The following is a 17,169-nucleotide window of genomic DNA, read 5'->3' as shown; positions in this document are numbered from 1 at the left end:
TCTAAACCAGTAAAACAAAAACTTCGACGAATGAAACCTGATGTCGCATTAAAAATAAAAGAAGAGTATAAAAACAGTTGGACGCCGGTTTTATTCGCGTATGTAATTACCCAGAATGGGTAGCGAACGTCGTTCCAGTCCCTAAAAAGGACGGAAGAGCTCGCATGTGTGTCGACTTTAGGGATCTTAATAAAGCTAGCCCTAAAGACGATTTTCCTCTACCACATATTGATATATTGGTAGATAACAGAGTTGAACATGCGATGTTATCCTTTATGGATGGTTACGCAGGTTACAACCAAATTTTAATGGCAAAAGAAGACGAAGAAAAGACATGCTTTATTACCCCTTGGGATACGTATTGCTACACAGTCATGCCATTTGGTTTAAAAATGCAGGAGCTACGTACCAAAGAACGGCTACGACTCTCTTGCATGATATGATGCATAAAGAAATAGAAGTGTTTGTGGATGATATGATCGTGAATTCCAATAACAGAATAGGACATGTAAAAGCTTTACTCAAATTTTTCACTCGCGTAAAAGAATACAAAATGCGATTGAATCCACAAAAATGCGCCTTCGGAGTAACTTCTGGTAAGTTACTCGGATACTTAGTAAGCACACGTGGCATCGAGATCGATCCCTCTAAAATAAAGGCAATTATTGACATGTCTCCCCCTCAAACAGAAAAATAAATTAGGGGATTCCTTGGCAAACTACAATACATTAGTCGATTTATCAACAAATTGACCATGACTTGTGAGTCAATATTTAAAAAATTGAAAAAAGAGGAGAAACATGAATGGGACGATCAATGCCAAATGGACTTTGAGAAAATCAAAGATTATCTCAAAAGTCCACCAATTTTAGCACCACCAGTACCAAAACTACCTCTTAGGCTATACATTACAGTTACAGACACAGCCACAGGCGCCATGTTAGCACAAGAGGTAGAAAAAATCGAGCGTGCAATATATTACATAAGTAAGAAATTAATCCAATATGAAACAAAATATAGCACCTTGGAAAAGACAAGCCTAGCATTAGTGTGGGCAACCAAAAAGTTACGACATTATATGTTACCACACACTACTCATGTGATTTCTCAACAAAATTCGATAAAGTATTTGTTTGAACAACCACCCATAAAAGGAAGGATATCTAAGTGGTTGGTGATGTTGGCCGAATTTGAGCTAAAATATATTCCTGAAAAATCAATGAAAGGAAAAGTAATTTCCGACTTTCTGGCACAACATCCAATTCAAACAAGTCGTGCAGAAACTACTCATCTTTCGGATGAAGAGATTCTCATGACACAAGATGACAAATGGATAATGTACTTCCACGGTGCGTCCAATCAAAAAGGATGTGGCGTAGGAGTGTTACTCATAAGTCTAGAGGGAGCACATTCTCCAATCTCTGTTAAATTTAACTTAAAGGTTACTAATAATGCCGCAGAATGTGAAGCGTGCATTATTTGATTAGAAGCAGCGGCTAGCATAGGTGTGCAAAAATTACAGGTATATGGAGACTCCATTTTGATTATAAATCATATACTAAAAAAATGGAAAATAAAGAACTCTACAATGATATTATACCAAGCACACCTAGAGCAACTCATCGAGCAATTTGAACATATTGATTTAAAATATCTCCCAAGGGATGACAATCAATTTGCCGATGCGCTAGCAAAATTAGCCTCAATGATCAACATTCTAGATCACTTAAATATGATGTCATTATGCATTGATAGAAGATAAGAACCAGCGTATTGCAACGCAATAGAGGAAATAAATGACATCGAAGGAGACAGTCCTTGGTATGATCATATCCTCCAATATATTACTCATGGCACATATCCCGAAAATACTTCATCAAAAGACCAACGAGCCTTACGAACACTTATGACCCAATATGGTCTAGTAAATGGTCAATTATGCAAAAAAGGACCTAATGGTAAAAGTTTACTATGTATAGGCCAACCGGAAGCCACACGCCTTATGGAAAATACCCACAAAGGTGTTTGTGGACCTCACATGAATGGTAAAATGCTTTTAAAAGTAATTTCACGACAAGGGTACTATTGGTTCAATATGGAACATGATTGCGTACAATATGTCAAAAAATGTCCAGAGTGCCAAATGTTCGCTAACTTACAACACCTTCCACCATCCGAACTATAAAATCTCACTTCCCCTTGGCCTTTTTCGACTTGGGGAATTGACATAATTGGAAAAGTCTCTCCAACAGGAGTAGGAGGGCACGAGTACATATTAGTTGCCATTGATTACTTTACTAAGTGTATTGAGGCTGCTTATTACGTGAATATCACTTCTAAACATGTTGCAAAGTTTCTCGAACGAAACATATTTTGTAGATATGGAGTTCCACATGAACTAATTAGTGATCAGGGATCTCAATTCAAAGTTGAAGTCGAGACCCTCTTAACTCGTTATAAAGTAAAACATCATCACTCATCTCCATATAGACCTCAAATGAATAGAGTTATAGAGTCGAGAAATACAAATATAACAGTCATCATTAAGAAAATGGCAGAAAATTATAAAGATTGGTCGAACAAACTACACTTTGCATTATGGGGTTATAGAACATCTATACGAACATCAACAACAGTAACTCTGTTTTGGGTATTTTATACCCGGCCAAGTGGCCCAATCAGAGTCTGAAATGTGTCACTGGAAGGGGCGCCACCTTGGACCTTCTAGATGGTGACACGTGTCAGGCAGATACTGCCCTTATTTTGGGGTATTTGACGATCCAAAGTGGACCAATAAGAAAGCGACACATGTCACCCTAAGAGATGCCCAAGTGGCCTCTCAGGATGAGCGACACACGTCACTTAGATATCGCTTCTAAAATGGTGGCCTTCAACGCCGAAACTTTGAGGCGCCGCAAAACGGCGTGCCCTAATCCCTAGGTCATCAAACCCTAGGGAGGGCACACTTCCCCAAAAGATCCTATAAATAGGGATAGTTCGCTCATTTATGGGGACATCTAACAACTTTACATTAATTATTGCAATTAATACTGAGCTTTCGTTCTCAAGAAACAGACAGCACCTGAGCTTGGAATCCGAGAAGATAACTTAATTTCCGCATGTTTTACTCCGAACCCTATACTAACTTAATCTTCGGAGGCGGACCACCGACCATCCGGCGGTCCGTTTGTTTTGCAGGTACAGGCGACCTTGTGAATCTAGTCTTGAGCTGTAACTCTCCCAAGGGACACAAAAAACCCCAAAACATTTGGCGCTGTCTGTGGGGAGAGTACCTCTAAGATGGCTTCTTAAGATAATCATGTGCTGCCTCCAGAGACCACCCGGCCTTTGGAAGAATTACATGTCCAAACGGACCATGATTCAAGTGACGAAGCTGATGTCGAAACCTATGTGGCCCCTAATGGGTCACTCATCTCTAAGCGCCTCCGCTAGAAGGACAGGCGGGAGCGCAATGCTAACCAGGTGGGTACTAATACGCCCCCTGGACAAAGTAAGCCCACAGGGCAAGTGATTGATGCCTCCCAGGTGGCAGGATCAGCCCTAGTAAGTCGTGATGAGCTCATGAAATTTATGAGTAGCCTCAGGGGTGAAATCAAAGGACTAATCAACAAGCGGACACCTACCCCTAGAAAGGAGCAGTCGGCCACAAAGCCTGCCATGTCTGGGCAGCAGAAGTCGGTCTGAGACCGACAGCCAACTCCTCATCCGAAGAAGACTGGGCCTCGGCCTCCATTCGACCTATCAAGACTCTGTTTCCCTGAAACAAGGAAAAGGAAAGCCATCCGACATGTTCAGCCGGATGGTAGCAAACAGACATTTCCTGATGCTCATCAGTACATCGACCAGCTAAGGAATCAGCAGCTGTTAGAGTCGGCTTTAACGTCGACTTATCATGAAAGCTTCAGAACACCTCGGTGAGGAACTCTCCTTCCGGGCCGAGGACTCCTTCAAGCGGCCCCTTCGTACAGTCGGGGCCTCACTTAATCAATTCGGCGTAGTATGTGGCACAGCCACCATACAGACCGCCTGCTTTACCTTACATCCAGCCTCCCTTCTTCGAAGGACATGCGGCATATAACTATCAACCCATGGACTGGCAGCTTCGGCTAAAAAACCTTGGGGAGCAGCCCTCTGCGTTCTCCAGGGAAATAGCTTAGGCCGAGCAGCTGGCCAAGGTTAAAAATGTCATGGTTGGAACCTATGATGGTACTTCCAACCCTGAAGACCACCTCTTGGCATACACCCACCTCATGTACTTACAGGGGTTGGATGTTGCCGCCTGGTATCGATGCTTCCCAGCCACCCTGAAGGGCATAGCCCAACAGTGGTTTGGCGACCTGCCGGCTGGTTGCATAAACAGCTTCAAGACGCTTGCGTTCTTGTTTGCTTCTAACTTCTCAATGATCATCCCTGCAAAGACAATGAGCCTTGATTTAGACCATTGCAACAGGGAGATAGAGAAGGGTTGCGCTCACACGTCAGGCGGTTTAATCTGGTGAGAATCCAGATACAAGGACTGTTTGATGAAGTGGCTTTTACAGACTTTTTCAAAGGTTTGAAGGACGAATCGACCTTCAAGTTCGAACTCGTCCAAAAGAAAAACTTCACCCTCCAAGGAGCCCTGATGGAGGCGGACGCTTATATATAAGCGACCGAGCTCTGCTCCTATAATAAGCAGTTGGACTCTAAGAAGTCTGACCAACAGAAGGAGAGTCAACCTGCTTAGCCGTCTCTAAAACTAGAAGAGAGCAAAAAGAAAAAATAAATCTGGGCGGTTGATAACTCCAATCAGTCGGCGCAGAAGAAAAAGAAAGAGTGGAAACCGTACGTTCCATGGTACAAGTTCCACAAGGACAGCTACTCCATCCTCATGGAGATTAAGGATCGGCTGACTCTTAAGAAGCCCACTCCTATGAAAGGTTCCGCTGAAAATCGGAACAAAAACAAACGCTGTCACTTCCATGAGGATGTCGGCCATGACACTAACGACTGCTTCAGCCTCAAGCGGGAGCTTGACCGTCTGGCCAGCAAAGGAGCGTTGAAAACCTATGTGATGTCCAAAGTGGCTTCCAAATCAAATCCTGGGAAGTGAAGCAAAAAGACTCCCCTGCCTGCTATCAGCTCTGAAACGGATGAGAACCCGTCTATACAATTGCAGGCGGATTTGCCGGTAGTGGTCCAAACATCCGAGGAAATAAGGACCATCTGAGAAAGATGGTCCACTCTGTTGATGAGGGACAGGCGGCCAGCACATCTGCCTTCCCCAAAGTCATCATCATCGAAAAGGACAGAGGCAAAGTCCGTAAGCCGCATGATGACCCTGTGGTCATAGAATGTAAAGTGGCCAACCAATTGGTTGGTCGCATCTTGATTGACACAGGAAGCTCCTAAGAAATCATTAGCTACAAATGTCTATCTAACCTGAAATACAGGCCGGATAGTATGATGGATGTCTCCCATCCCCTAGTGGGTTTTTGGGGAGGAGTTGTGCATCAGGTCGGGCGCATTGATTTGCCCATCTGACTGGGGGAAAAGGTAGCGGTCGGCACATGACCATCCGGTTCCTGGTGGTCGAGGAGCTGACCGCCTACAACTTCATCCTTGGCAGACCCACTCTAAACGAGTGCAAGGTCGTCATCATTCCAGCTCTTATGCTTGTCAAGTATGAGAGGGATGATGGGACTGTTAGCTCCCTGAACGGGGACCAGAAGACGGCTCGAGAATGCTATCTCTTAGACGTCAAGCATGCGGCAGCTGCAGTCGTACAAGGCCAAGAGCCAATTGACCTTGATGAGGTCAAGGATGACCATCCGGCCCCACCAGCCGTTAAAAAGCGAAAGCCTAATCCGCTGATGGTGGTCAAAAAAGGAAAGCAATAGCAATCACCAACCAGGGAGCGGTCAGATGACCTCCATCCCCAGCCGACTAGTGAGCATACAGATATTCCTCTTAACGTGAGTCGTCCAGAGTGAACTATTAAGGTGGGGACGGCTGCTTTTGCTAGGTTGGGCACAAGTCTGCACCAACTATTGAAAGAATTCAAAGACATTTTTGCCTTTGAAGTGGAAGAGATTCCAGGCATCAGCTCGGATCTTACTGTCCAAAAACTCGCTGTGGATCCCAAAAAGAAGCCCATTCGGCAAAAGAAAAGAAACCATGGCGAGGAAAGAAGTCAGGCAGCAGCCGCCGAAGTTAAAAAGCTGTTAGACGCTGGGTTCATTCGGCCATGTAGCTTCCCTGACTGGGTTGCGAATGTTGTGCTTGTAAAGAAGCCGAATGGTACCTAGCACATGTGCGTAGATTATACGGACTTGAACATAGCATGTCCGAAGGATAGTTATCAACTTCCAAAGATCGATAGTCTGATCGACTCTACAGCCGGTCATGCCCTGATGAATTTTATGGACGCCTATTCAGGCTTTCATCAGATTCCCTTGTGGAAGAAGGATCAAGAAAAGACGGCATTCGTCACTAATCAGGAGTTATTCTGTTACAATGTGATGTTGTTTGGTTTGAAGAATGCGCCTACTACCTTCCAACAAATGATTAATACAGTCTTCATTAATTAGATTGGGAGGAATGTAGAGGCATACATTGATGATATGATAGTCAAATCCAAAAAACAGACGGATCACCTTTCTGACCTCCGAGAAACATTCGCCACACTCAGGCGACACAAGGTCATGCTTAATCCAAAAAAGTGTGGCTTTGGTGTTGAGTTTGGGAAGTTTCTCAGATTCCTGATTAACCAAAGGGGGATTGAGGCCAACACTGAAAAAATACAGGCGGTAATCGACATGCAGTCGCCCTGTTCTGTAAAGGAAGTTCAAAAACTAAATGGTTGTCTGGCAGCTCTGGGAAGATTTCTCGGTCGGTCAGGTGACAAGTGCCTCTATTTCTTCCAGGCGATCAAGAAGAAGATTAGATTTGTATGGGGGGAGGATGTTGAAGCCGCCTTCCAAAAGGTGAAAACGCATTTACACTCTTTGCCAAGGTTGGTCAGTCCTTTGCCCAAAGAAGTGCTCTATATGTATTTGGAAGTTTCAAATCATGCCCTTAGTGATGTACTCTTAGCTGAATGAGACGGAATCCAGCTCCCGATCTACTTCATTAGCCACGTTCTTAGAAACTCAGAGCTTCAGTACCCCATGGTTGAAAAATTTGGTCTCGCCCTTTACATGGCTGTCAAGAAGTTGAAACCATACTTCTTGGAACATCCGGTTATGGTCTATACTGACCAACCGATCAAGCGGCCAATGACAACCCTGGAGTCTTTTAGTCAAATGCTCAAATGGGCTATTGAACTATAGGGACTGGAAATCACTTTCGAACCAAGGAAGGCAATAAAGGGGCAAGCATTCACCGACTCTATTTTTAAAATGACAAAGCCGATTGAGCTGGATCATATCAATTAGTTTTGGAAAGTGTATGTGGACGGAAGCTCCACGATGAACGGTTGTGGTGCAGGAGTAATTTGTATGTCTCCCGAGGGGGACAAATATGAATATGCACTACGGTTCAAGTTGCAGGCCTCAAATAATGAAGCCGAGAATGAAGCCTTGTTAGCCGGCATTCGGATGTGCAAGGTGGCGGGGGAAACATGAATTGACGCCTGCTCTGACTCTCAATCGGTAGTAAGCCAATACAATGGTGTCTATGAAGCCACCCATCCGGTTATGATCAAATAATTGTAGGCGATCAAGGCTGAAGCTGGGACACTTGAAGACTTTAAGTTAAGTCAAGTGCCCAGATCAAAGAATAATCAGGCGGATGCTCTGTCCAAACTGGCCTCATCCCCCTCCTGTGAAACGCCTCGGTCAGTCTTCTGGGAAGTCATGGAAAAGAGAATTTTATCTGATGAAGACCCCATTGGAGTACTTGACCGAAGCTCCACCTGGATGGATAACATCCCGGCGTATCTGACAGACGGCACCCTCCTGGATTCACCACAAGAGGCGACCGTGCTGAAAAAACGTGCTGCAAACTTTGAGATAAGGCAAGGAGAGCTCTTCAAAGCAGGTTTCATGAAGCCTCTTTTGAAGTGTGTGACCCCAGAAAAGGGGCAAGAAATCCTCGAAGAATTGCATACCGGATACTGCGCCTCTCATGTAGGCGGCAAGTCTTTAGCTGTCAAGGCTAGGCGGCATTACTTCTGGCCGACCCTAGAGTCGGATGCTATGGAGATGGTAAAAAAATGTGACAAGTGTCAAAAGTTTGGCAAGTTGACGCATCATCCGGCCACTGACCTAACGGCCATCCACAATCTTGTGCCATTTGCTAAATGGGGCATGGACATCTAGGGTCCATATTTGACTGCGCCAGGCGGCAGGCGCTACATCTTAGTGGCTCTGGATTACTATACCAAATGGGTAGAGGCAGAGGCGGTCAAAAACATCAAGACTAAGGACGTGATTTCCTTCATCTGGAAGAATATCATCACTCGTTTCGGAGTGCCTATGTCTATGGTTTTTGACAATGGTCCTCAGTTTGAATCCCCTCAGTTTGACAATGGTGCCTATCTCCAATTACTTTACATTAGTCGACCGACCCCAAGCAAACGACCAAGTTGAAGCCTTCAACAAATTAATCTCATACGGCATTATAAAGAAAGTTGAGAGAGTTGGCGGCCTATAAGCGGATGAATTACCACACAACCTGTGGGCCATCAGAACAATCGCAAAAGGGGCGACTGGAGAAACCCCATTCCTCATGGCGTATGGGGCAGAAGCTGTCTTGCCTATTGAACACTATGAGTCGACTCTTCGGATTATGCTATATGATGAAGAGATAAACTGGGAGGCCATGCGCTTGGCATTGGATTCACTCCTAGAACGCCGGGGAAATGTTGCCTTGCGCCATGAAATCTACCGTCTGAGAATGACTCGAGCATACAACAAAAGAGTACACAAGCACCCTTTAAAAGTTGGGGACTTTGTGTTACGGAAGATGGAGGCAGTCGGTAGGGCGAATGAGCAAGGGAAGCTAACCCCAAATTGGGAAGGCCCCTACCGAATCTATGAAGAAGTAAGAGGCGGCACCTACCGCCTGGAAAAACCAGACGGTAGGAGGCTGCCCCGAACCTGGAATGTAAATAATCTAAAGAAGTATTACTTCTGAAATTTTGTAAAGTTTTTTGGCTTGTTAATGAAATTTTACCTTCATTCTCATACTTGTCTTTATTTACTTCATTAAGAGCACCGGTTGCACACAGTGTAGAGGAACCGACTCATAACAAAGATGGATGTCGCCTATGCTGGCAGATCCTACTTACCCATTATGGTACCAACTGCACAATGTGCAGGCGGACCAAAATCTTTAAAAAGCAACGTTGGAGTACCACCTGTACAATGTGTTGGCGGCCAACACCGAGACTCTACGAGCTACCGCCTGCCCAATAGGCAGACGGCTAAGCACTTTGTAAATCTAAATATAATTTCGGGATCGTCTGCTCCAACAGTAGGCGCCCAAAAGATAATCCGACTGCACCAAAGCAGTCGACCTTAAACTTATGCTTAAGCTAAGTTAATAACTTAGTAGCTAGCGTCTAAGTGACAAAGAGGCCAATGCCCGGATGAAAAACTAAGTTAATAATTTAGTCATCTTTTATTCTAAGCTAAGTCAATGACTTAGTGGCTATTCAATTCTTTAATTGAGGCCAATGGCCGGATGAATATTATTTAAAACTATCGTCTTCTCCAACATGAGTACAACTTTCTGCTCCAACATGAGTCAGGCAACCGGCGACGTCCATTCGGGCGAATTCGTCGTGGAGAAGCATCTCCTATTTGGGTGGCACATTGCTCTACTAAAACAACAAACGGCCCTACCAAATGCGCGTTAAGTCAGCGCTTGCAGTCGCTTGATTCAATCTAACTTGAAATCTTAAAAGCACAAAGTTGTCTGCCTATTCTAGTGTAGACGGATAACGGCTACTGTTTCAGGATTAGAGGCTATCAGACCGCCTGTTTTTGCTATGGGGGGAAAGGCAGGCGGACCAATATGTTCTTAATTAAAATGTTAAGTTAAAAGACTTATAAAATTTTCCATATTACGCGACGCCTTTGGCCGGATGCATTTATAGAACCTTTTTCTCTATATAGCTGTATGCCGCTTGGTTTGGGGCAATCACCATAGTGATTGATTGACTTAGAAACCATTCATACTCTTCAAAGTATAAAAATTTCTAAGTCAATCAATCCACTCAACCGAAACCAAGCGACATCCGGCCAGGGGCAAGAATATTTGCATATTATACAGGTTAAAATACTTAGCCAAAAAATTCTATGCAGCTTTGAAAATTTTTAAAGCATAAACACCAACATGAATAAAACCGGTTAAACGACCGAATGTTGCTTAAATAAATAAAACAGCCGTCAAAATAGACGATTGTGATTGTTAGCTAGCAAAGCCAGAAATTGTTAAATTACCCGACCCCTTGGTCAGTAAAAACACATAATTACTCGGCACGCAGGCCGGAAAAGCTTAGTAACTGGCCATTCGACCGCAGAAATAAAAAACATAAAGCTTAAAGATCATGGGAGCTTCTCAGCATTGGCATCCGCCTTGTCCTCCGGTACATGCTCCTTTGGTTCCTCATCTCCCACCTGATTATCCTCCTCATCCCCAGAAGACGAGCCGCCAGACGAGCTAGACTCCTCAAAGGAATTCTTGGTAGTCGCCTCCTTCTCGGCCGCCTCCTGAGCTTCCCTGAGGAGCCGGGCATTGAACTCGTCGTTTGCCTTATCAAACTGGACCTTCCAAGTTTGATAATCGGCAGACGGCTAAACAGCTGCCCAGGCCGCACGCATGATGACTTCATTGTTGTCCATCATTTGTTTGACCAGGGCTTGTTTCTCCTCCTCCATCAAGGACCTATACTTGTTCCGGAGTTGGGTCTCCTGGTTGCTCAGCCGCCCTCAGAGTCTCTTGACCGTCTCCCCCAGGCTAGACGCCTTGGATTCCGCCTCCTTGAGAGTGTCCAGCTTCACTTCAAGGCCCTTAACTTGGTCCTAGAGCTCCCTCACTCGCTGCTTGGCCGCGTCCAAGTTCTGCTGAACTTGCAGATTGGCAGACGCCTGAGAATACAACATAACAAGTGTCAGAATCTCATTTTGAGCAATCTCAAATTGAGCTTTGTCTAGAGTAGAGGCGGCCCGAGCATTCGCTGCCTTTACCTCCCTAGTCTTCTCATTGAGGAGCCCTTTTAGACCGCTCACACGCAGCATAGCCTTCAGGCATCCAAACAAAATAAGCTCATCAGAAACCATTCGACAAAAATAGGTATATTAACCAAGTTATAAGAAGTTTACTTCGCAAAGAAGCACCAGGATGCCATCCAAGTCTAGGGTGCCGACCCCTCTGACGGTAGCCTTGTCCTTAGGATCTAGCGTCCTAAGTATTCGCCTGGCCATCTAGAGGACGGTTGGCCTCACTAGGGTATCTATCAATACAAATATAGTTAAGTCAAGATTTTGAGCAAGGTGACATTTCATGAAGCGCATGGTCGAATGGACGGATGACTTACCTCCTTCTCCCCCTGCAGCTTCGCTGCCACCTGATGTGCCGGCAGTAGTGGTGAGTGGCTGTTTTCCACTCTTTGACACTCGTTGTTGAGTGTCTGGCTTTTTAGGAGTCTGAGTAGGGGAGGAGGCGCTCGTTCCCTTCTTTGCAGGCTTGGTGGCGACGTGTTTCCTACGGCTCTGGGAAACATCGTCAGCCGACTGGTGGCATAATTTGGGGTCCGACTTAGAAGAGGGGGCAGGCTTTGACGATCCACTCTGAAAATAATTCTAAGTATAAGTCTTAGAAACAGAATATGCTAAGCATTTCATTGAAAGAAACTTTGCAAACTCGTTACCTTAGGAGTGCCGCCTGGTGGCTGCTCATCCGCCTGCTTGAGGTTAGCGCGATATATAAGGCGGCTGAGAGGGCTGGCTTTTTGTGAGCAGGGAGCTTGGCCATTGCCTTATCTGCAACAAACAACAAAGAGTTAGCAAGGAAATAAATAAACAAAGCAAATAAAGTTAATAAGATCATGCGGCCAACTACCTCTCGTCATTCCAGTCCTAAGAGCCACTCGAATCGGGGAATATAGCTTTGGGGGGGTGACATCCTTAACCCTTGTCTCGTTGTTCATCCGGACGGCCACAGTAAAGAGGCCTCGGTCAAATATCTCCTCTTGTGCCCGCCTGGGAACAGGCGGAAGGGCCTTTTTCCCAGCCAAGAGGCGTTGATACTGGGTCCAGCGGTTGTACCGCCTGCTTCTTAAGGCGTCTTGGGAAGAGACTATGTAAAATTTGGTCCTCAATTCCTTCCATTTGTTCTCTTTCCCCAGCGTCATCATGTACCGAATGTGGCTGGTCAAAGTAAACCAGCAGATCCCGCTTGGATTGGGCGTCCTGCTCAGATAATGCATGTGAGCAAACGCCTCGAAGCTAGGATCCACCTCCAGTATTTCACTGGCGGCAACGTAGCCCAAAATGTTGACCCAAGAGTTGGGGGCTAGTTGCCAGATACCCAGTTGGTATCCGTCCAAGATCCTCTCCATAGCCGAATGAAAAAGGAAGCAAAGTCCTGCCTGGATGGCTGCCTCGTAGCAGCCAAAGAACTGGTCACCATAGACGGCCATTTCAAGCCAAGTGACCGTGTCAATAGCATCCGGCACGGACAGAAGAAAAACATGTCCCATAACATGGTCGGAAAGAAATTTGGGAAGATCATCCTTCATGATCTTCCGCCTGCCTTCTGGGACATGCAGATAATAAGGCGCACATTCATGCCGCTTGGAAGCAGACGACTCCTCCCAGCCCTCTCCCTTCTCAACGGAGAGGGACTCTTTGGCAGCTTTAAGGTTTGACTACGCCTCCTCCAAGTCAAGGGGGACGCAGTTGGAAGATGATGACGCAGAGTCATCATCAGAGCTCTCTTCGGAGCTGGGGGCCTGCCGGCTGGCGCCAGAAGTGTCCTCCCCTAGCTCATCATCCGGCACCGATCCACTCGGCTCGGGGTTCTCATATTCTTCGTCGCACTCATCCCAAAATGAGTCATTTGGAGTGCTGACGGTGCTAGGGGGTTCCCTACTGGTGCTACAGAGACAGGCGCCCTAATGGAGCCGTCAGAAAAGACAGTCTCACTGTCTGAATGGTACCAGGAACCATCCGTCCTACATCTCCTTGTCCTTTTCTTTGTTCTGGCCATCGTGTCCAGCAGAGGCATAGACATTGTCGGATTTGGAGATTTACTTAAAGGAAAGTTCTCTAACAAGCATTCGGCACTCCCAGTTCTAGATTCAGTCGTCCCTGGTGACCGGCTGATCGCTAATCTAGGTCATGTCGGGTGCATTTGGGAAAACATTTTTTATAAAGAAAAAATGTAAAGAAATAAGTAAAAAAGAGATCAGGCGATTACCTTAGAAGAAGGTAACGAGAGTCGTCGGTCTTGGGTGTATGGTTGAGCAGGCGAACTAAGGGGGCCGACTGTCGGATGCTCTGGAAGTCAAAGTCTTTGAAATTCAGAGATTCAAGATTCTCTTAAAGATTCACGCAAGTGTGAATCCAAGGAGAAGTAAAAAGTAAATATTCGACCAATTAGAGGCCGACACCTGTCACACGCGTCATGTGCCAAGCACGTGACCCCTGTAAGGGGCAAATGTTTTGGGTATTTTATATCCAGCCAAGTGGCCCAATCAGAGTCTGACATGTGTCACTGGAAGGGGCACCACCTTGGACCTTCCAGATGGTGACACATGTCAGGCAGATACTGCCCTTGCTTTGGGGTATTTGATGATCCAAAGTGGACTAATAAGAAAGCGACACATGTCGCCCTAAGAGATGCCCAAGTGGCCTCTCAGGATGAGCGACACGCGTCACTCAAATATCACTTTTGAAATGGCGGCCTTCAAGGCCCAAACTTTGAGGCGCCGCAAAACGGCGTGCCCTAATCCCTAGGTCATCAAACCCTAGGGAGGGCACACTTCCCCAAAAGATCCTATATATAGGGACAGTTCCCTCATTTATGGGGACAGCTAACAACTTTACATTAATTATTTCAATTAATACTAAGTTGTCGTTCTCAAGAAGCAGACAGCACCTGAGCTTGGAATCAGAGCAAATAACTTAATTTCCGCACGTTTTACTACGAACCCTATATTAACTTAATCTTCGGAGGCAGACCACCGACCATCCGGCGGTCCGTTTGTTTTGCAGGTACAGGCGACCTTGTAAATCAAGTCTTGAGCTATAACTCTCCCAAGGGACACAAAAAACCCCGAAACAAACTCCATACTCCTTAGTTTTCGGAATGGACGCAGTTCAACCAGTCAAACTAGAAATACCATCGCATCGTACTTGAAAGTAAGCTACCGAAAGTTGAATGGTTAAGACAGAGGTATGAAGAGCTTTTATTCCTCGATGAACGACGATTAAGAGCTTTGCATCATGTACAAGTCTACCAAAGGCGCATTGCGCGTCATTTCAATAAAAGAGTCCAACCTAGAAATATAAAAGAAGGTGACTTTGTACTAAAGGAGGTTAGGGGTCCACCAACCGATCCAAGAGGGAAATTCTAACCTAATTGGATAGGTCCCTACCGCGTAATTGAAATCTTATCAGGAGGAGCCGTCAGATTAATGGATATTGGAGGAGATTAAATTCGCCAATTAATAAACATTGATCGCCTTAAAAAATATTACATATGAAATCCGGATAAAATTCGTTCGCTCATACAACCAATTTTAATTAGCATTCAATTGAAAGATTCTAAGTGTTATGCATTTTACCGAATAACACGGTAAAATACATAACACTTGGAGGTGTAATTTAGAAATAATAAACCGTTCTAAGTGTTCAAATTTTTTTGAACATCACAAAAAATTCTTCACACTTGGGGGGGGTAATAATACAGAATTTTAAAAAAAAATCGAGACATTTGTAGTACAGGTGTCGCGCACAACTGGAAGAGTTACGCGCGGATGTCACGTGCAACTGATTTCGTTGCGCTCGATAGGTTCGCACAACTACAGAAGTTGCGCGCGCCACCTGATGACGAACTGCGAACCCGAATTTTTTTTTGCATTTGAATGAAGTTGCGATTTCTACTCGCAGCAAAAAGGAGGGTGTTTCTTAAATATAACATATACTCGAAAAATAAAATTAAACTTTGATTTTATTCTTTTAAACAAGGTTTGATTAATTTTTTCATTTAATTTCTATCTAAGAGATTAAAGAAGAATAAAAAATACAAAATAATAAAATAAATAACATTAGAACTACGCAAAGACCTGATTTCGTAATGAAAATATGTAGGCAATCTTTATGATTCAGTCATATCAAAATATAAAAATATAAAGCTCATTTTATTTCATTCAAAATTCAAAAGAAAGACATTGTCGAACTAGATTGTAAACAAAAAAAAACATAGTAGTGATTACACTTTATTCAAAAAAAATAAACTAATGATAAAATTGTGTAACACTCTAAGGTTTTACTTTGTCCTCGATTGTCACAGATGATGGAGGAGTAGTTTCCATCGCAACATTTTCAGAAACCTTGGAGCTTTCCCCTACACTCTTCTTCTTCACCCAAACATTTTTTTTCAATTTAGGGATTGGGGTCTTTGCAATCTGTTTTCCTTTCCCTTTGACTATTGGAGCTTTCTTGCGAGTATTTGGTTAAGGTTCTTTGATTTTCACACCTTGTTGCGCGGGTTTGGAGGGAGCTTTCCTTTTTATTTCCTTCGAACGAGCCTTAGGGGATAAGAAGTCTAATTTTCTTCTCACTTCTTTGTTTTGGCCACTAGGAGGAGGAGTAGTGGTTGAATGCATCAAAGGCTTAGGTGGATTGCGAGCAACGATGGCGACTTGAAGTTGAGATCAAGCCTTGTTTAATTCACCCTTATCCGCCTCATTCATCCAAGCCTTGTAAAAGGAAGTTAATGTAATACTCGCGTTAGGATTTTGTATTACCTACCTAGGAAGACTTGACCAATATTCCATCCAACGAGCAATTCTTTCGGGTTTAAAGATCACATCTTTAGGGGCATCACAATCTTGCGAGGGAATAAATTGTCTCATCCCGTATTGTCTCATTACCCTACAAGGAAAAATATAAGTAGTACTAGATAGGCCTAAAAGCCTAGTGTAAGGGCAATTGAGACTATTCCCAATCATACTATTTATGTTCCACCAAGGAATCACAAAACGTATGTTAGGAACCCCATGACAGAAAAACGACGTCCATTCCTCTTCGTTCTTATGCTTATAAAGGATTCGATGTCCAGGGAATGTCTTTACTCCATTAGCCTCAAGGTTTTATGGCTGATCAACAATTCGCAAACGCTCCATGAGCCAAATCTAAAAAAAAAATATTATTAGTTTGCGAAATTTTTACACAAGCAGGTGGCACCCGCAACCAAATCAGTTGCGCGCATCGAAGAAGATTGTGCTGGTCATGCCAGCGCAATTTCGTGACTTGCGCTGATAAACGCCGAAAAAAAAAGTATGTGTAATAGGAGTGGACTTCCCGTGAAACCATTTTCGTTAGGATCTCCTCTAAGGAGATTCAAGCACAGAACGGTTTCCGCCAAAACCAAAGGAGTGGGTGAATGACATCCCTCTATTTGCTCTACTATGGACACCATGGAATAATCTCCGTATTCTTTGTCTGTCCTAAGTAAACAATTAACAACAAGACAATAACATAAATCACGAATTTTAAAGCGTTGTATAGTCATGTTGTAACGAGGGGCGACAAAATGTCCAATAAATTGAATTAAATTTACGCCTTATTCAGTTCCAATGTTGGTCATATCAATGTCGGACAAGCCAAAAAATCTTTGGAATATAGGTGTGGGATCCGACAAGGTAGGCGAATAAGTCACAAGGAGAGTATTTGTAGGGAAACCTAGTAAGGCCTCAAACTCACCGGGAAGGGGGACAATTTCGTCCCCTTTGAACAAGAAAAGATGGTGGTTACAGTCCCAATGATTGACTGCGGCATGAAGAAAATCAAAGTTATCCACTAGTTGCATATAATTCAATAGAGGGTCTAAGTGGTAAATTTTGAAAGCTAGTTTGTCCTCGGTTGAAAGAGAAGTGACCTATTGCTTTAAACGTTGTTCAAAGGTTTTTACTATTGTTAAAAAAAAAAAAGA

The sequence above is a fragment of the Chenopodium album genome, chromosome 5 (genome assembly GCF_948465745.1).
Source record: "Chenopodium album chromosome 5, dcCheAlbu1.1, whole genome shotgun sequence".
Classification (NCBI taxonomy): domain Eukaryota; kingdom Viridiplantae; phylum Streptophyta; class Magnoliopsida; order Caryophyllales; family Amaranthaceae; genus Chenopodium; species Chenopodium album.
The sequence above is the reverse complement of the archived record's forward strand: the minus strand, read 5'-3'. Positions refer to the sequence as shown.